The sequence below is a fragment of the Sapajus apella genome, unplaced genomic scaffold, assembly GCF_009761245.1.
Source record: "Sapajus apella isolate SASKATOON/1434 unplaced genomic scaffold, GSC_monkey_1.0 scaffold150, whole genome shotgun sequence".
NCBI lineage: Eukaryota > Metazoa > Chordata > Mammalia > Primates > Cebidae > Sapajus > Sapajus apella.
In genome coordinates, this window is record NW_022437090.1 from 946,889 (window position 1) to 967,622 (window position 20,734).

The 20,734-nt window shown below is 42.5% G+C and overlaps 1 long non-coding RNA gene across 1 annotated transcript in view; it reads right to left on the reverse strand.

Annotated features, from left to right (window-relative positions):
- Nucleotides 1-2,915: 2,915 nt before the first annotated feature.
- The window catches only part of LOC116541310, a 48,247-nt gene continuing 30,428 nt past the window's right edge, over nt 2,916-20,734 (reverse strand). The window contains exons 6-8 of the long non-coding RNA XR_004264785.1: nt 14,653-14,769; nt 6,481-11,108; nt 2,916-4,132 (exon numbers count right to left, since the gene is read on the reverse strand). This is a non-coding gene — a long non-coding RNA (uncharacterized LOC116541310). The remainder of the gene's footprint in view (nt 4,133-6,480; nt 11,109-14,652; nt 14,770-20,734) is intronic.

The following is a 20,734-nucleotide window of genomic DNA, read 5'->3' on the forward strand; positions in this document are numbered from 1 at the left end:
AAGAAATTCTTACCCATGAGCCTAAAAAGACATGTTCAAGAATGTTGATTGTACCTAACACAAACAGAACAAAACAAGTCCCTCCGAATGGAAATAACCTAATGCCCACCACAGAAGAATGGATAAGTCAACTGGGTTACATTCAGACACTGGAACGCCAGATGGCATTTTAAAATGAAAGAACGAGAGCTGCATCTATCACCTTTGAATAAATCCCAGAAGGAATGTTGAGAAAAAACCCAAAAAACAAAAACAAAAAAAAATTCGAGACACAGTGGGACATATTTACAACAAAGATCCGATTTATATAAACTTTTTAAACAGGCAAAACAAGGCTTCATAATTTTTATGGATGCATAGCCTATGCGGCAAAAATATAAAAATGTGAACGGAAATGGTGAAGGCTGAATTCATGAGAATGATCCCCTTTGTGGGGAGAGGGAGGGAGAGGAAAAGACCCCAGAAGGGTACACAGGAGGCCTCAGTTGTGTCTGTAATGTGTAATTTCTTTTAAAGAATTCTCCGGCAAATATGGCTTAATATTAGGATTTGATGAAGCTGGGTCATGGGTATGTGGGATTTTATTCTTCATTCTTATCTGTATGTTTCAAACATTTATTTCTTTATTCTTTATCTGTATGGTTCAAACATGTATTGCTTCAAGCAATAAATTTGCTCTTTGATTTGAGTGGGAAGAGGCAAGTCCCTTTTTCTAAGCAGGGACAATTGAAGCAGCAATGAGGGGACCAGGAGAACTAGGCTGGAAACCATAGAACTGGAATGCAGCCTGGGCAACATAGCAAGACTCCGTCTCTACGAAAAAAACTTTTAATTAGCTGGATGTAGTGGTATGTGCTTACGGTCCCAGCTACCCTGGAGGCTGAGGCAGGAGGGTCGACTGAGCCCAGGACATCAAGACTCAAGACAGGGTGACAGAGTAACACCCTGTCTCAAAAAAAGAAAAAAGAACTGGGATGTCCAGAAAGAGGGAAGAAAAAGGATCTAGAATGTTTTCAGGTTCTGAAAGTGTCCCACCCCCAGTCTAATTCTGGACTCCCATAATGCCCTGTGTTTTTAATCCATCATTACACTTACCATATCCAATACAAATCTGTTCAGGACTCAGGCATCATCCCACCATTTTGTTTACATCTGTTTTGTCATATGGATATATAACTGATACACAAAGGTGGTTGTCTCCGAATGGGCAGGATTTCAGATGACGTCTACTTTATCATGTACTTTTAATATCATTTGGATGCTCACAAATTAAGACAATTAAATTTCCAAACAAAAAATAAATTCTTTTACAAAAGAAATTCTTTTCTTTGTCCTGTGCGTCTGTCTGCCTAACCCAGAATGACACATCCTTGAAGGCAGGAAACACATCTCATCCAGATTATTTCCTTCTCCCAGCCTAACCCTGCCCTGGCTCACAGCAGATGATTGGCATCTGCTGAATGAGTGATGGGTGAATGAATGATGGGTCCTTATCAGGAAAGTTTGAAGTAGCAAGGAAGGAGGTGATCGGGCAGAAGGGAGGGACTAAGAATCAGAATCCTCACTGGGCTTTGCTGCCATAAAAGTTAAACATGCTCTAAGATGGTAAAAGAGAACTACAACTTATTTAAAAGCATAAAGAAACAAGCAAAGAATCAAACCAGATGCTGCACTGAGCCACGTGGCTTTTACAGACACAGAGCCTTAGAACAGAATGCAATCTTAAAGACACCTTGCCCTATTGTTAACCTAATGCCAGAGTCCTTCCAACAACTTTCCCAATGAACTCTTGCCTCTTGTCGACATTAGCCTCTCTTATTCTATCTTTGGCTGGCTTTATTGGAAATTTCTTTTTGATAAGGTGAAATTCTGTACTCTCCCTCCAGATCCTACTTCCGTTAAACGGAAATGGAAGCTCTTTGGAGCTCTCATTCAGATCTAAGATGGGACAAGGCACAATCCTGTAAACTCCTGTGATTTCCAGTTTAATAAAAGAGCCCAGGTCCCCAGCATGGACAGGGCGCCCAATGCCAAGGAGCTAATGAAGGAAACTCTCTGGGCCTGGAGATGCACGGCCTGGAGGCGGGGCCGGGGTGGGGCCAGGGCGGGGCCTGGAGGCGGGGCCAGGGCGGGGCTGTCCATCTGGAGAGCTGAGCACCTCTCCCTCTTCGCAGGCCCCAACCGAAGCTCACTGGTTCTGTCAGATTCCTGAGGTCCAAGGAAAGAGGGTCAACACAGGAGGCTGACCTGGCTCTCTGATGATTCTAAGTCTGCGTTTCCAGGTCCTCCTCTAAGAGCTTTCATTTAACTGTGATCCCTCTTGAAGAGGCAGACACAGGGGTTGCTGCCTGTGCTCTGACCCACTAGCCCATGCAGCCCCCCTTCATGTCCTGATGTCCAGAACAAGGAAGACAGCCGTGGCCCAGGGGTGGAAGGCATGGGACCGTACCACACCTTTGCAGCGTGGTGGGACAGAGCCCCAGAGGAGGCGTGAACCACGTGCTTGGCAGCGCCAGGCCTGCTGGTGAGAAGCAACAAGCACCCAGAAAAACCTGTAGGACATGCAGCAGGGCCAGGGTCACCTCAAAAGGGAAGGGGGAATCTGCCTACACTCTAGATAGGCTGCATCTACACGATGACACATGGGTGGGAGGGTGTGTATTTGCATCGCATAGATGTACTCATAATGTAGATTAACTCTGGCATTAACACTTAGCTAGAGCAAACACAGAAGGATCACTTGAGGCCAGGAGTTCAAGAGCAGCCTGGTCAACAAAGCAAGACTCCCATCTCTGCAAAAAGTGTAAAAATCAGCCAGGTTATGTGGTACACACCTGTAGTCCCAGATACTTGGGAGGCTGAGGCAAAAGGATTGCTTGAGCCCAGGAGGTCAATGCTGCAGTGAGCCGTGATCGTGCCACTGCACTCCAGCCTGGGTAATGGAGTCTCAAAAGAAAACAAAAAACAAACAAAAACCAGAGAAACAGACCTAGTTGTGAACTAGCAGCCAAACCTCCTGAGCCTGAGTCCACAGTGCTTATCATCACTGACCAAAAAAATTAAAAATGTTTTGACACCCAGATAAGAAGCTGGAGCTCTTCCTGGCTACCTTGAACTCACGCTGTCTGCCGACTTCAAACAGCCTTACCACCCGACTATTTCACTGTTTGATGCCTTGGTCCGTGCCTTTGTCGGTTTAGGGTGCAGATTAGTTCCACAAGCTTAGATCAATTCAGTCCACTTTCCACAACCCCAGTGTGGCGAGTACAGGCGGACAAGGGGCCACACAGACCTCAGGAGAAAGGGAACCATTTTTTCCTGTTGTTTACTTTTCTTTTGATACCATCAGTAGGGACCTGTGGTAGTGAAAAGCTATAACTGCCTGAAATGAGGATTTTTCTCTCTAGTAAACTGCTCTCTGAAATCCCAAAATGATAACCGTGTCTGAACTGCAAAGTCATATTGTGCCCCCTTCTTGGGATTTGTTTCCCTGAAAGTAACTCTCTAAAACACAGCCCAGTATCATCTCAGAGGCAAAGATAATTCGGCATGGTCCCAGCCTCATCTCCCTCTAGGTGTCTGGTAGAAGGGAGAGAACCGTGCCGCATGCAAAAGAAAACCGTGTTCACTCCCCATCACTTCCTCCCAGCAAGCCCTACTCAAGACAAAGTGCATTCCTGCGGAAAAATAGGGAAGAAGTCATAGTTTGAGTCCAAGTGACCATTTCAACAGAGAGAGACATCCTATTGGTCCCCAATCAATAGGCACCAGAAAACGTTCAGAGAAACACCAGAGAAGGAGAGAAAGAGACAGAACCCAAGAAAAAGAGAGAACAGAGAGCAGCCATCCAAGACAGGAAGAGATTGTGCGGACAGTAGCAGCAAAGGGCTTGGAGGAGGAAGAAGAGAAGAAGAACAAATGACAGAGAAAGTGTGGAAGGAAAGAGACCCGGACATAGCAAGTCAGCCACAGACAGAGAATGGACACAGACATGCAGAGACAAATGCAACGAACACCCCAAACCCAACAGACAACGCAACCTCCGGCAGAGGTCCTTTGTCTTAAAATAATCCAAACAGATCGCAAATTACTTCAGCCATCATGGAGGACTGTGTGGTGATTCCTCAAAGACCTAAAAACAGAAATACCATTCGACCCAGCAATCCCATTACTGGACATGTACCCAAAGGAATATAAATCATTCTACAAAAGAATGATTTTTTATAAAAAAGACACATGCATACATATGTTCACTACAGCACTATTCAGAATAGCAAAACATGGAATCAATCTAAATGCCCATCAATAATAGACTGGATAAAGAAAATGTGGTACATATACACCCTGGAATACTATGCAGCCATGAAAAAGAACAAGATCGTGTTCTTTGCAGCAACAGGGATGGAGCTAGAGAGCATTATTTTTAGCAAACTGAGGCAAGAACAGAAAACCAAATACCTGATGTTCTCACTGATAAGAGCTAAATGCTGAGAACACATGAATACATAGAGGGGAACAACACACACTGAGCCTGTCAGAGGGAAGGGGGTGGGAGGAGGGAGAGGATCCAGAAAAATAACTAATGGGTACTAGGCTTAATACTTGGGTGATGAAATTATCTGTACGACAAACCCCATGACACAAGTTTACCTATATAACAAACCTGCACATGCACGCCTGAACTTAAAATAAAAGCTAAATAAAATAAAATACCTCAAACAATTAGTCAAAATTCTGGGTGGCTTCAAGTGTGCCGTTCATTGAAGAGATCGTCTTTTGAGGGGAGACTGCAGGCGAGGGTCTCCAAGATATAACCTCATCCACTGTATGTCCCCAGTAAGCTAAAAGTCCCCTGTGCAAAAGCATAGATAAAGAGCCCCAGGCTCACAGATGCAAACGAATCTTACACAATTTGTTCCCTTGAGGATGAGCAGGCTGATTTGCTACAGGTAGGTAATGATGTTTTTTCCCCTCCATTTTCTTCCCATCCTACCTGGTGAGCCTGTACACAGAAGAGTCTGGAAGGTCTCAACAGCTATGGTCAGGCATGGAGCCATCCCTAAAGGTAAGGAATGTGGAATAGCTTTAGAGATATTTTTCTCTATAATTGCCAGGTATTTCCTCATATTTGGGGGGATGATTTTGTTTTCCACATCTAAGCTCTGTAGTGCTGATGCATGCAGAGATCCCTTGCTGGGAGCATCTCGCTCTTTTCCCAGCCTGACAATACCTGCTCTAAAGCTCTCCTGGGTTGCTAAGAATCCCTCCCTCAACAGTCTTCACAATGAATCCATGTACATTGAGGAAGGATTTTCACAGAAACACATCATTTCACAGAAATGATTGCAAAAACTCACCCAAGGTCCTCACAACCCAGCCACAGCACAAACAATCCTGTTAGCGGCTGTAATGTAGCAGGGGACTGGCTGACTGATTGTGTCTGGGTCTCTTTCCTTCCATGCTTTCTCTGTCATTTGTTCTTCTCCTCTTCCTCCTCCTCCAAGCCCTTTGCTGTTGCTGTCCACGCAGTCTCTTCTTGTCTTGGATGGCTACTCTCTTTTCTTAAAATCGAAGCAGATCGCAAATAACTTCATTGTGGAAGACAGCGTGGTGATTCCTCAAAGACCAAAAAAGCAGAAATATCATTTGATCAAGCAATCCCATTACTGGGTATATACCCAAAGGAATATAAATTGTTCTATTATAAAGACACATGTATACATATGGTCATTGCAGCACTATTCACAATAGCAAAGCATGGAATCAATCTGACTGCCCATCAATAATAAACTGGATTTAAAAAATGTGGTACATACATACACCCTGGAATACTATGCAGCCATAAAGAAGAACAAGATCATGTCCTTTGCAGCAACATGGATGGAGCAAGAGGGCATTATTTTTAGCAAACTAATTCAGGAACAGAAAACCAAATACCCCATGTTCTCATATGATTTAAGGGCACTTAACTGAGAACATGGGGTACTCGGTTTTCTAAATCTGGATTTAGGTCTCCCATCCAGCTCCATCCACTTCTCACTGTATCACCTTGGCTGTGTCCACAGGGTGGCAAAGCTCCTGTCCTCACACCTGTTCCTTCCTTTTGCTTCAGCTCTTTCTTGTCTTTCACTGAAGCACTGTAACATTTGAGTCCCCAGGTAGCTCCCACAAACTTCGTCCCTCCCCAGAGACAACCACTATCCTGAATTCAGACCCTGTTGTGCCCATGTATATTTAATAGCTTTTTATTTAAGTATGCACATATAAATACCATAAAGAGTTGTTTAGTAGATTTCAAAAGATTTTATACCCTCTGCAACTTGTATGCGCATATAAATGTCATAAATAGTTGCAGATTTCAAAACGTTTTACATCATTCTGCAACTTGCTTTTTTTTTCTTTCCATGATGGTTTAGAGCTTTGTCCATACATTAGCCCTGATTCATTCGTTTTAACGGTTACCGCACTCCACAGCCTCACCTCTTTTCAACAGCCTTGCGGGAAGCCTGTGCCTTCCCATCTTCCCTCCCTTCCCCCGCAGGATCGAACATCAGAATTTGGAGCCAGATGGGCTCAGCAGTCCATCCTGTGCTTCCAGTGGGCCAATCCCCTGCTACATTACAGCCACTATTAATTTCCACCAGGGTTCATCTCGAGTGATTGGATTAATGAGACTGTTGATACAGTAATTTCACTGCCGTCTTCATAATCAGTGCTTAGAGGCAGTTGTTGTATTCATGATCCTTCTCAGCGGGAAGAGGTAGGGATAAAACTGGAAGTAGAGCTTTTCGAAACTACATGAAGCAAGAAATTTAAAACGGGACCTGGCTAATTCCTACCCAAAAGACCACTGAGACTTGGTAAATAAAAGTAAATAAAAGCTGAGCTTTGGGCATGTTGGGAAATATGTGTAGGAATGTCATTTTCTCAAAATATTGATAAGATGATTAAATAGTAATTAACTGAAAACTTCTTTTTTTTTGTTTTGTTTTAGAAAACCCTGAGAATTATATGGCATGACAGCAGAATAAAATTGCATATGTTGAACTGCTGGGTTAGGTGGCCGTGAGAGCTGTGCACTGTCTGAGTTCACCATTCTAGGGGGGGCAGATTGTCAAGCCTGTCCCTCTGATTGTAGCTGCCAGTTTCATGGCAGTGAAATCCATGTTATTTACCACTGGAGCCAAGCACATATCTGGTCTTTCCATTTGTTAAATGAATTGTTTAGTGAATGAAGAAAACAAGCAACAGTGAAGTCATCTTGGCACATAAGAATTTTCTAAAGGCTGCCCATGAAAAACAGAATTATACCAAGCTGGCAAAAGGGCTATAGATAAGCTCACACATGGCAGCTATAAACAGAAAGGGAAGAAGCATGTCCACAAATGTTATGATGAAGCCAAGTTCATTCAGCAAACACCAGCCAAGGGCTTTCTAAGCCCAGTGCTACATCCTAAAGAGAAACAGAAAGGGCCGAAGGACCTAAGGGAAAGGAAGAAATATTTACTGAACATCTACTGAACATCATTTTATTCATGTTGAATTTCATCTTTACCACACAGAGAAGTGGATGCAAGCTCCATTTTGCTCGTGAGGATATTACAGGACCAACAGGTTGGTATGCCCATTGCACAGTAACATACCAATTACACTGAGACAGCAGAGTTTGCAGCAGAGAAAGAGTTTAATGATCACAGGGCTCTAAGCAAGGAGATGGAAGGAGGCCCTCATATCCATCACCCTGAGGAGCTCTAGACTGGGTTTTTTTAAGCGACCATGGAGGGCAAGGAACTGGAAAATTGAGGTCATTGATTGGTTAGAGGAGAGAGGATGAAATCATCAGAATGTGGAAACTGCATTCTTCGGTGAGTCAGCTCCTGTGAGGTCCTTCAGGCCAGCTGACGTCAGTAGCTTCATTGGTATGCAGAACCTGAAAGAATATCTCAAATGGAAAATGTAACACTTTGTAACATTCAAGCTGTTATCTATAGAGCAGTTAAGGGGAACTACAATCTTGCAGGGTCTATGTGATTCTGAGGCAACATGCACCAAACAGCTAGGAGGAAGCAGGTCAGAGAGCAGGCTGCCCTCATGATTAATACTGGGTGTGCTGCAAGCAGGCACACTCAGTATTTATCTTAGTTTCTTCCTGTTCCTTCTTCCATGACTAATTTTATAAAGTGTACAGGAATGGCTTCAAACATGCCAAGACTGAGAATGGCTGTCTAATGGAGCCACTGCCATTCAGCTAAGCAGCAGCAGACTCAGGATTCATGCCCAGTTCCCTCTGCCCTAAATGCCCTTGGCTTCCCAGAGCAAATATGGCATCTCTCCAAAGTAAGGAATGGTCCTAGACTTTGAAGAGCTTACAGACTAACAAAGGAGATCGCTTCAGTTTAATTAAAAAAATAACTCATTAGAAAACAACCATGGACAGAGGAATTGACATTTCAGTACTCCTCATAACCAGGTAAAGTTCAGCTTACGAAATTTTATCTCATACTGTTTTCCTCGTACTATCTAGAAAAACACCACCTCAATGTTATCACTTCTTCTATTCCTGTTTCCTAGGATGATTTCCTTACACACTCCACCTGACCACATGGATTGATCTTTGTCATGAATTGTCACTCTTTGGAGCACCCAGCCTCTGAACCTCCTTTCAATGTTTGAGGTGTTCCCAATCTTATGAATTTTAGTGAGAGGCAGAGGCTACCTCCCACTACAGGGGCCCAAAACGCCAGCTGGTTACCTTCCCAGTCCTCCTGCTGCTAGAGCACGATCTCACGGCCTAGACTTTGAAACAGGTGTGTGAGGCAAGGAAGCAAGGACCACAGATGATTCTCAACAATATTTGAGTCCCTGGAGGAAGAGTGGTGAACTGCTAGGGCGGCAACCCGTGTCCAGAGCCAGGGCTCCTGGTGCTGGTACCAAGGGTGTAGTCTTCAGCAAGACAACAGCTGTGTCCTCCCTAGACCCACTCTGTACTGGAATGCTCTGGGATTATATCCCTTGGTCCTGGCTCGGTGGCCTCTGAGCTCAGGCTTGCATGTCTCTATCCTTCTACTAAGCTAATCAACATTATTTCTTAGAGAATTTTAATCAATAATAAAACTTAAATGTGAAGCTTGGATAAATTAGTTAAATTCTGCTTGCCTCCCCATGGAGAGACAACATACTGCTTGGAATTGGTATTCCCATTTTCATGCACCTTTAATACTTTACTATATATTAGGGAACCCTGAGCATGACATGGCGTCATCCTGTATATTCTTTTGTTTTTCTTTTCGAACAGCGTCTCGCTATATTGCCCAGGCAGGTCTCAAACTCCCGGGCTCAAGCTCTCCTCCTGCCTCTGCCTCCCCAAGAGCTGGGATTACAGGCGTGAGCCACAGTGCCTGGCCATCCTGTATATCCTTAAACTTCACATAAATGGTGTCATACTCTACATATCCTTCTGAAACTGGCTTTTTCTCACTCAACACTATGATTATTAATTATTCCAGGATGATGCATGTGGCTATTAGTTCACTCATTTTTATTCCTGTGACTCTAAGAGAATTCCACTGAAAGTATGTATCACAATTTGTACATTCCCTTATAGCCAGACATTTGAGTTATTTCTAATGTTATGTTAATATAAAGAATACTGCTGTAGACTCCGACACATCTCTTCTGGTCTTTGTGTGCCAGGGTTCCTAGATGGTATATTCCTAGGAGTAGAATTGATAGGTCTTTCCCTATGAGCCTCCCCAGGCTAACTAGATATTGCCATATATGTAGTTCTCTAAAGTGGCTGTATCTTACATTGGTTTAACAAGTTCCTTTTGCTTAAACCAGCCAGAGTCCATTTCTATTACTTGCAACTAAGAATACAGTCTAATATTGGGAGACAATTTCCATGGGTTTCTCAGCTTTGTGCATGTCTTAGAGCAGAGGTTATCACTGTCTTTATTCCAGGGTATCTTTCCAAGGATGTTTATAGAATGAACAGCTTTGGAAAACAGAGATAGGTCCTCAGAAGGAGAAGCCAAGGCATATTTGTTCTCTATGCAGAATAACAAAGATAATGTCTCCTTCCAGGGTGTAAGTTGGACAGGCTGAATTAAACTCATTATAAAAGATTTAGGTTACTTAGGCTTGGGATTTCTCTCTTGAAATGAACTCCACTTTGTATAAAGGTATCACCTAAACATCTTCACATCCCTGGGGCTCAGGGAAGCGGTATAAATGATGATATTCTGGCCACAGTCATTGCAATGAGTAACAAAGTCCTTTGTCTCTGAACCAGGAGGCTCACGTCTTTTGCCAGCATCCATAAAATTCTGTCAAGCTGACTTATTAGCTTGCAAGCAGTATAAAATCTCAGACCCTTCACAGTTCTTGAAAACTGACACAGCAAGTAGGGTGGTTTGGGTAATCAATCCTGAAGGAAAGTAGGAGAGGAACCTGAGATTGGTTGTTTGAACTGATCAGAGCTTATGACACTTTTAAAAACATTGAGAAAGGAGACTTTGGCCATTCATGTGTATACATTAGGAATGCTCCCAGCTGTAAGCAATGGAATATAGATGTTAATAGTGGCTTCAGCAATAAAGACTTAATTATATCACATAACAAGAACTCTGGAAATCAGAATTGCAGAGCTGATACAGCAGCTCAGTAAGACCAGAGGCCCAGCCAGCCTCCTTTTTCCTGTCCTGCCCTGTCATCCTTAGTTGTCACCTTATCATTACCAGACAGCTGTTGCAGCTCCAGGCAGCTTGCCTGCATCAAGGTAGAAAGATGAGAGAAAGAATGGACCAGTTTCATCTGTTCTTTTTACCAGAAAAGCAAACCATTGCTCCGAAGGCTTCTGGATTAGGATAAATCCATCACTACTCATAACTTTCTGCTGGGCAAATGCTACTCACCCCCAGCAAAACCAGTAAGCAAGAAAGAAGAGGCCAAAGGAAAGTGGGGTGAATGTTCACCGAGGATCCTACAGTGTCTGCCACAGCCTACCCAGAGATCCCAACATCCTAATACCCGATCCAGTTGCCGCATCTAGCTCAAAGTCCAGGATCGTAGGTCCAAATGTGCCTTCTCAAGGCCTAGTGACCCATAAGCTAAAGAAACCACATTATTTAATTCATCTGCTCAACAGTATCAAGGAAGGAATAGAATAAGTGAATCAACATTTTTCAGAAAAGAGGAAAATACTAAGTAGTCACCCATCCACAACATGCATACTGTATCCCACTAAACGTGAACAGAGCAGACACTCTGGCTGGCAGAGTCTGGAGCTCCTCACTGTGCCAGGCCAGCAACCCCTGGTTCTGCCTCTGAAATGATCCCCTCTGCCCATTGGCCTCTCTGGCCCCTTGTCCTGGACCCTGGAGGTGCTGCCTTGCCCACTGTCCTCCACAGGCCCTCTGAGATGGGCACTGAGGAGGATGCCGTGGAGGTGCATGATTTTCACAGCCTTTTTTACTTTTTAGAAGCGGGGTCTCACTATGTTGCCCAGTCTGGTTTCAAACTCCTGGACTCAAGCCATTCTTGCACCTCAGCTTCCCGAGCAGCTGGGGTTACAGGCATATGCCATACTCTTGGCATAACCCTTTTTTTTTTAAAACTGGCACAGTGTTTCTTACACAGTTTTATAAGGCCATTATGTACATCCTTGGACAAGTCTTTTTTTGGATAGCAGAAACACTTTTTCACCTGTCCAATTAGAAAAGGTTAAAATCTTGGATAACACATCGTGTTGGCAAGGTCACGCAGGCAGGCACTCTCCTATTGCTGATGGAAGCATAAACTGGGACTGCTTCCATAGAGGGCAATTTGGCTAAATATATCCCTCATATATATGTGAGTAATTTTGAGATATATATAGACATCTATCTATATACATTTGACTCTATGCATACACATTACTCATGCAATGTCTTTTGACTAATTCCATTTCCAGGAATGTATCAAACAAATATATTTATGCATTTAAAAAATGACAGTTCTACAAGATTATTCACTGCAGCCGTGTTTCTAAAGCACAGACTTGGAAAGCACCTAAATGTCAATCAATCTGGGGCGGTTGAATAAAATATGGTACATCCATACAATGATACTGTATGCAGCTATACAAAACAAGAATACTCTTAACTTAGATCTCCAAGAAACGTGGTTAAAAACAGGTGCAGAACAGTGTATATAGGATAGTCAGCATCATCTCTGCCGAAAAGAAAGGAAAGTCATATATCTCTGGAAAGACACATAGGAAATTGATAACAAAGGCTGCAGAAGGGAACTGAGTGACATGGACACGGGTGGGAGCAAGACTTTCCACTAGTTTTTGAGCCATGTGAATATATAAGCTAGCTAACATTTCAAATTAAACACTTGGTAGGCCAGTGTTCATGGCAGCATTGTTCACAGGAGCCAAATGATGAAACAACCTAAATATCCATCAATGGGTAAATAAATAAACACAGTGTGGTCTATCCGCACCATGTGATACCACTCAGGCTGAAAAAGGAAGAGAATTCTAACACATTCTACTGCATGACGAACCTTGAGGACTATGCTCAGTGAAATAAGCCAGTCACAAAAGGATGACCATCATATGATGCCATTACTAAGGAGGTACCTAGAAAACGCAAATTCACAGAAACAGAAAGTAGAATGGGGTTGCCAGGGGCTGTGGGGGAAGGGAAAAAGGGAATTGTTGTTTAATGGGTTATAGAGTACCATTTTTACAAGATGAAAAGTGCTCTGGAGAGGGATCATGGTGATGGTTGCACATTATAAATGTATTCATACCACCGAAATGGACATACGTAAATGGTTACAACAGCAAGTTTTCAGTTACGTGTATTTCAACACATTTTTAAAAAAATTAGTAAAGAAAGAAAAGGAAGGAAGGAAGGAGGGAGGGAGGGAGGTAAGGAAGGAAGGAAGGAAGGAGAGAGGGAGGGAGGGAGGGAAGGAAGGAAGGGAGGAAGGGAGGAAGGAAGGAAATCAGACAAAATCCAATTGAGAGGCATTCTACAAAATAGCCAATACTCAAAACTGTCAAGGTCAGGAAAAGCAAAGCCAGGCTGTCACAAATCAGAAGAAACCGAGGAGACATAACAAGTAGATGCCATGTGCATCCTGGATTTGATCCTGGAACAGGAAAGGGATGGTAACTTAAAAACTTATGAAATTCAAATAATGCCTGGAGTTAATAGACTTGCACCAATGCTGGTTTCCTAGTTCTGACAAATGTCTTGTGGTCCTGTAAGATATTAACAATCAAGGAAACTGGGTGAGGGGTAGATGGAGGCTCTCTATACTGTCCTAATAATGTTTGCATAAGCCTAAATTTATTCCAAAATAAAAAGTGTATTTAAAAAATCCAACATTTTCGTTATTTTTAGGAACAGGATTTGCCAGAATAACCTAACCCACCTTAATCAGAAAATGGAAGGCTCTCCCCTAGACAACCCCATCACTCATTCCTTATCGCCTTCAGGTCCCTGCTCCAATGTCAACTGATCAAGGATTCTCCCCTGAACACACTACTAAAAACCGCTGCAATGTTTGTTATCTATTTCTTAGTAACCCCGCCTCACTTGCTGTGATGGTTAACTGCGTGTCAACTTGATTGGATTGAAGGACACAAAGTATTAATCCTGGGTGTGTCTGTGAGGGTGTTGCCAAAAGAGATGAACATTTGAGTTGGTGGGCTGGGGAAGGCAGATCCACCCTGAACCTGGTGGGCACCAGCTAATCATTGCTGGCCAATATAAAGCAGGCAGGGAAACATGAAAAGGAGAGAGGTGTGAAGCTCCCCAGCCTACATCTTTTTCCCCTGCTGGATGCTTCCTGCCCTCGAGCATCCGACTCCAACTTCTTCAGTTTGGGGACTCAGGCTGCCTCTATCTGGCAGCATTGGACCAAGAACGAACTCCGGAGCAACAATGGCTATTGCTCATCCAGAGCTGGAAGTGTCGGCGGTGCTCTCTCCATGGGGTGGCAGAGGCAGCTGTGATAGTCACACAGAAATAGAACCAATTCTACAAAAGTAATTTTGATCATGGCCCCCAGTTATGTAGCCTTCAAGTCCAGTTTTCCAAGACCTCTCAGTGAGTGGGTGTGAGCTACCCAACATCCTCTTAATAAATTACTTTGCTACTAACGTCACTCAGAATCAGTGTCTGTTACTTGCAATTAAGGACCCTGATATGTGAGTCCTTTTCTGAGGATAGTGATTTAGAAACATCGAGGTTCCAGGCAGACCCAGAAAATTGATGGTACAGTCACACTAGAAGCATATTAACATGATTGTGTGCACTCTGGTGCTTCAATTTAAGCTCTATTGTCTGCTGAGTTCATCCACAGCTTGCATAGATACTGTTGGAATGCACTTGTAATCTTACATTCAGGAGGGCTGAGGACCCTGCAATGGTTAATTTTACGTTTCAACCAGACTGCTCCATGGGGTGCCCAAATATTTGGTTAAATGTTATTCTGGGTATGTGTATAAGGGTGTTTCTGGATGAGACTGACATTAGAATCAGTAGACTGAGTCAAGCAGATTGCCCTCCCCAGTGTGGGCAGACCTCATCCCATTAATCGAAGGCCTGAATTTTCAAAAGGCTGAGTAAGAGGGAATTTACTCTCTCCGTCTACCTAATGGCCTTGGAGCTGGAATACTGATCTCCTGCCTTGGAACTTGGACTGGAACTTGCCCCATTGGCTCTCCTGGTTCTCAGCCTTTGAACTTCAGATCTTGGGACTGCTCAGCCTCTGTGATGACATGAGCCAATTCCTTACAATATATCTTTTCCTCCATATCCATACATATGAGATATATAAGACATACACACACACACACACATACATACAGGTATATCTCATTTCATTGAGCACTGCTTTATTGCAGTTTGCAGACATTGTGTTTTTTACAAATTGAAGGTTTGTGTTAATCCTCTGTTGAGCAATTCTATCATTAAGATTTTTCCAACAGTGGGTACTCACATTGTGAGTCTGTGTCACATTCTGGAAATTCTCATAATGTTTTAAACATTATGCTTATGATTATATCGCTATGGTGATCTGTGATCAGTGACCTTTGATGTTACTATTGTAATTGTTGTGGTGGGTGGGACACGAACTATGCCCATGGAAGATGGTGAATTTCATCAATAAATGTCGGTGTTCTGACTACCCCACCCATGGCTGTTTCCTCATCTCTCTTTATTTCCCTGGGTTTCCATATTCCCTGAGACACAATATTATTGAAATTAAGCCACTGAATAATCCTACAATGGTCTATAAGTGTTGGAATGAAAGGAAGAATTGCACATCTCTCACTTAAAAGCTAGAGGCCAGATACAGTGGCTCATGCCTGTAATCCCAGCACTTTGGGAGACCAAGGCAGGCAGATCACTTGAGGTTAGGAGTTCAAAACCAGCGTGGCCAACATGGCAAAACCCCATCTCTGCTAAAAATACAAAAATTAGCCAGGCATGGTGGTATGTGACTGTAATCCCAGCTATTTGGGAGGCTGAGACAGGAGAATCCTTTGAACCAGGAAGGCAGAAGTTGCAGTGAGCCGAGGTCACGCCACTGCACTCCAGCCTGGGTGACAGAGCGAGACTCCATCTCAAAAAAAAAAAAGTTAGAAATGGTTAAACTCAGGAAGGCATGTCCAAGCCAAGACAGACCAAAAGCTACGTCTCTTGTGCCAAACAATTAGCCAAGCTGTGAATGCAAAGAAAAAGATTTTGAAGGAAATTAAAAGAGCTACTCCAGTGAACCCACTAATGATAAGGAAGGGAAACAGCCTTATAGCTGTTACGGAGAGAGTCTGAGTGGTCTGGATAGAAGACCAAAACAGCCGTAACATTCCCTTAAGCCGAAGCCTAATCCAGAGGAAGGCACTAACTCTATTCAATTCTATGAAATCCGAGAGAGGTAAGGAAGCTGCAGAAGAACAGTTGGAAGCTAGCAGAGGTTGGCTCATGAGGTTTAAGGGAAAAAGGCATTTTCATTACATAAAAGTGCAAGGTAAAACAGCAAGTGCTGCTGTAGAAGCTGGCTGCAGCAAGTTATCCCGAAGACCTAGCTAAGCTCATCGATGAAGGTGGCTTCACTAAACAACAGATTTTCAGGGTAGACCAAGTAGTCTTGCATTGGAAGAAGATGCCATCTAGGATTTTCATGACTAGTGAGAAGTAAATGCCTGGTTTCAATGCTTCAAAAATCAGATTGACTCTCATGTTAAGGGCTAATGAAGCTGGTGATTTTAAATTGAAGCCAATGCTATTGTCCCTTCTGAAAATCCTAGGGCTCTTGAGAATTACGGTAAATCTACTCTTCCTATACTGTATACATGAAATAATGAAGCCTGGATGACAGTACATCTGTTTACAACATGGTTTACTGAATATTTAAGCCCACTGTTGAGACCTACTGCTCAGAAAAAAAATTTTCTTTCAAAATGCTACCACCCACTGACAGTGTACCAAGTCACCCAAGAACTCTGATGGAGATATACAAAGAAATTAAGGTTTTCATGCCTGCTAACACAACATCCATACTATAGTCCAGGGATTGAGGAGTCATTCTGATTTTCAAGTCTTATTACGTCAGCAATACATTTCACAAGGCTATAGCTACCATAGATAATGATCCCCCTGATGGATCTGGGAAAAGTAAGTTGAAAACTTTCTGGAAAGGATTTACCACTCTAGATGCAATTAAGAACATTTGTGATTCATAGAAGAAGGTCAAAATATCCACATTAGTAGGACTCGGGAAGAAATTTACTCCAACTCTCATGAATGACTTTAAGGAGTTTAAGTTTTCAGTGGAGGAAGGAACTGCAGGTGTGGTGGAAATAGCAAGAGAACTAGAATTGGAAGTGGAGCCTGAAGATGTGACTGAACCGCTGCAACCTCATGATAAAACTTGAACAGATAAGGAGCTGCTTCCTATGGATGAGAAAAGACAGTGGTTTCTTGAGATGGAATCTATTCCTGGTGAAAATGCTGTGAGTATTGTTGAAATGACAACCAAGGTTTAGAATATTCCATAAACTTAATTGATAAAGCAGAAGCAGGGTTTGAGAAGATTGACTCCAATTTTGAAAGAAATCCTACTGTGAGTAAAATGCTAACAAACGGCATCCCATGCTACAGAGAAATCTTTCCTGAAATGAAGAGTCAATCAATGTGAGAAACTTCACTGTCATCTTATTATAAGAAATTGACACTGCCACTCCAGCCCTCAGCCACCACCACCTGATCAATCAGCAGCCATCAACATCAAGGCAAAACCTTCCATCAGCAAAAAGATTATGATTTGCTGAAGGCTAAGAGGATTATTAGCATTTTTAGAAGTATTTTTAATTAAGGTGTGTTTATTGTTTTTTGGACATAATGCTATTGCACACTTAATAGACTACAATATAGTGCAGACATAACATTTGTATGCACTGAGAAAAGAAAAATTTCATGTGGCTCATTGTATAGCAATATTTACTAAACCAGCAACGTCTCCAAGGTATGCCTCTTTGTATACATACATACCTACATATATACGTATATATCTCCTATTTGTTTTGTTTCTCTGGAAAAAAAACCTGATTAATAGAGACCCTCTCAGGAGAGAAATGTTCCTAGAAGAACAGGAAAATGTACTCCACCCCATAAGGAACGGAAGGGCATTTCTTTAACAAGCTCTGTTAGGTTAAACCAAGATTTCTCTAACTTTGGCTCGCCATCCACAGACCACTTAATGGGCATTTCAAGCAAAAATTTTAGGTCATGTCTCAAGAGATTCATTGTAAATGTTATGATAAAAATCAGAAGACATAAAATCCATACTACTCATTTCAGATCAATGAAAAAAATGACAGTTGGAACTCTTTCACTCTTAGAACTGATGACATAGTTTATGTCACAGGATTCCGCATCTGACTGGCTTCTTCTATATTTACCTAAACTTACCAGTTGTGAGTTATTGAGCAGGGCAGCAAGAGTTTGGCTCTGTCAGCGAGTGCTAGATATCTGGGTTGAACAGGGACACGGAGATCGTGGACAATGACTCACTGAAGGCTCTTTCAGCTCTCTGTCAGATGCTAAGTCAATAAGCACATCACCCTGAAAAGTTGGAGGCATGACTCTGGGCTTGGCATCGGTGCTCAATGGATTCCTAATCTACTCTTTGGAAAGTAGCTGTTCACGCTCCATTGCAGCCCCTGGAGGTAATTTTAAAATATGCCAAATAATAAATCATTGATTTGTTTCTCCCTGAGAAGAAAATCATCCAGTGTTTGATAAAAGACAAACTTTCCCTCACTGTTCTGTTGGAAGTTGGTATCTTATCCTTGATGTGAAAATTCATGGTCACTCAGCCCTGAGGCAAGAGGTTCCAGCTCTAAAGACAATAAAAACAGGGCTGAGAGAACACCAGCCAGCAAAGCACTTGAAGCCTCAGAAATAGTTTATGGTATTATCAGCCATGAAGAAATGTTCCTGTTTCATTCCTGCTTTCAAAAACTCTTGAGCGCTGCTTTCTCTTGGACAGGATACTTGAGTGTTGCAAACGTCTTATACTAGGTGCCCAGTGGATACAATGTGAATAGAGTCACAATTTTCATTATTTTCATCAATCTTGAATCGAGATCAAGAAGGCTAAATACCACTGGCTACCAATTGTTCTCAGGGAAGAGACTCACATGCAGATCCACACTGCAGAGCAGGCTGGGCACAGTGGCTCGCGCCTGTAGTCTTGAGCTGATGAGTTTAAAACCAGCCTGGGCAAACATGGTAAAATCCCATCCCTACAAAAAAGTACAAAAATTAGCCAGGCGTGGTGTCTTGTGCCTATAGTCCCAACTACCCAGGAGGCTGAAGTGTGAGGATCCCCTGAGCCCAGGAGGTTGAGGGTGCAGTGAGCCATGATCTCACCACTGCCTCCAGCCTGGGCAACAGAGCAAGATCCTGTCTCAAAAAAAAAAAAAAAAAAAATCCTTTATCAATCACTGCACTGCCTTGCTATACACATAGGTAAGTATACTGAGAGAAGATTCCAACACATATTTGCAAATCTATACCACAGCTCACAAACTAATCAGCAACTAAATGAAAAATCTTTTTCTGAGCACATGCTGTTTTAGTGACCAAAAGAAAAGACACAATTCTCTAAGCTCTTTTCCCTCATGTATGCATCACACCTGTGCCGTGAGCCAGTTCATACTCTACCTACATGTCAGGAGTTTCTGCCAACCTTGCATGATTGCAACTGCTCTTTCACATTGCCTGTCAGGTCCAACAGCACCATTTTTTAAACAAATTTTTCAGTAACTCATTTCCCTTAGCGCCATGTATATTTATCATCTGTTTTTTGGCTGGTTTTACAAGCTTCCCATCAACAGTGTTTATTCTGCTATGAGGACACTGGAATTCTGAACGATGTCGCTGTAATTTCAGTCTCGTCTCTGCCATTAGCAACAAAATTAATCAGTTGGAAGATAACTAAAGAGGTTTGTGTGCTTTGTCTGGGAACAACACCAGAACTTTGAAGGCTCCATTTTATACTTGACGAAGTTTCATAACAAACAACTTATTAGGGACCGGGGGAAATAGATTGCTTCCATTAAAATCCAGTTTCTCATTTATTTGCTCTCATTCCTCTTATTTGCACTCCTCTTTTGACAAATTGTACAGTTTTACTTGTTCCAGCACACGGAGTCACATTCTGTATTTGCACATTCTATGTTTGGGTTGTGGTGTTTACATTATTGTTTTAATCTCTGCTTTTTTTTTGGGGGGGAGGGTTGTTGTTGTTTATTTGTTTGTTTGCTCTGTTGCCAGGCTGAAGTACAGTGGAATGACCCTAGCTCACTGCAACCTCTGACTCCCTGGTTCAAACAATTCTCCTGCCTCAGCCTCCCGAGTAGCTGGGATTACAGGCACGCGCCACCACACCCAGCTCATTTTTTGTATTTTTAGTAGAGACGGGGTTTCACCACGTTGGTCAGGATGGTCTCGATCTCCTGACCTCGTGATCCACCCACCTCGGTCTCCCAAAGTGCTGGCATTACAGGCGTGAGCCACCGCACCTGGTTTCATCTCTGTTTTTATGTTTCTGTGAACCACTTATGAGCCATGTCTCATTTGTAAACTAGGGAAAAGCTGCAACACATTTCAACCTACGAATGTTCCCTTAACTGCTGCTTTTCCTGTTTGCAATCGGTTCTGATACAAAGGATCTCCTTTAGCAGGATCTCCTGTTCTTCATTTCACTGGTTTTCTAGATATCACAACACAAAAGCAACCGTAATAGATGCCCCATTCCATCCATGTAGATGCTTTGATCTAGAAGAACTGAATCTATTCAGTGAAATGTTGCAGAAGATGATATTGTGAAAATGCGGTACATATAAAACCCTTGAGAAGATGAACACTATGACTTCACTGGTCGTTTTTTTGTTTATTTGTTTTAATACCTGTGAATCAGTTAGTAGCTGAGCTGGGACCACAGGTAATCAGTGATCTCGTCACTCTTTTGATTGTCCAAATTACTAAATCAATGTTTGTTCCATTTTTTTTTGGTCGTTAACCTATTTCATCTTTTTTTTAATTTAAAAATATTTTTTTTATTTCCGGGAACTTTTTTTTTTTTTCAGCTCTTTGACCATTCCTTTGCAATGTAGTCTAATATTTCAGTGAGGTTTACACCATGGCTTTGAATTACCTGTTTC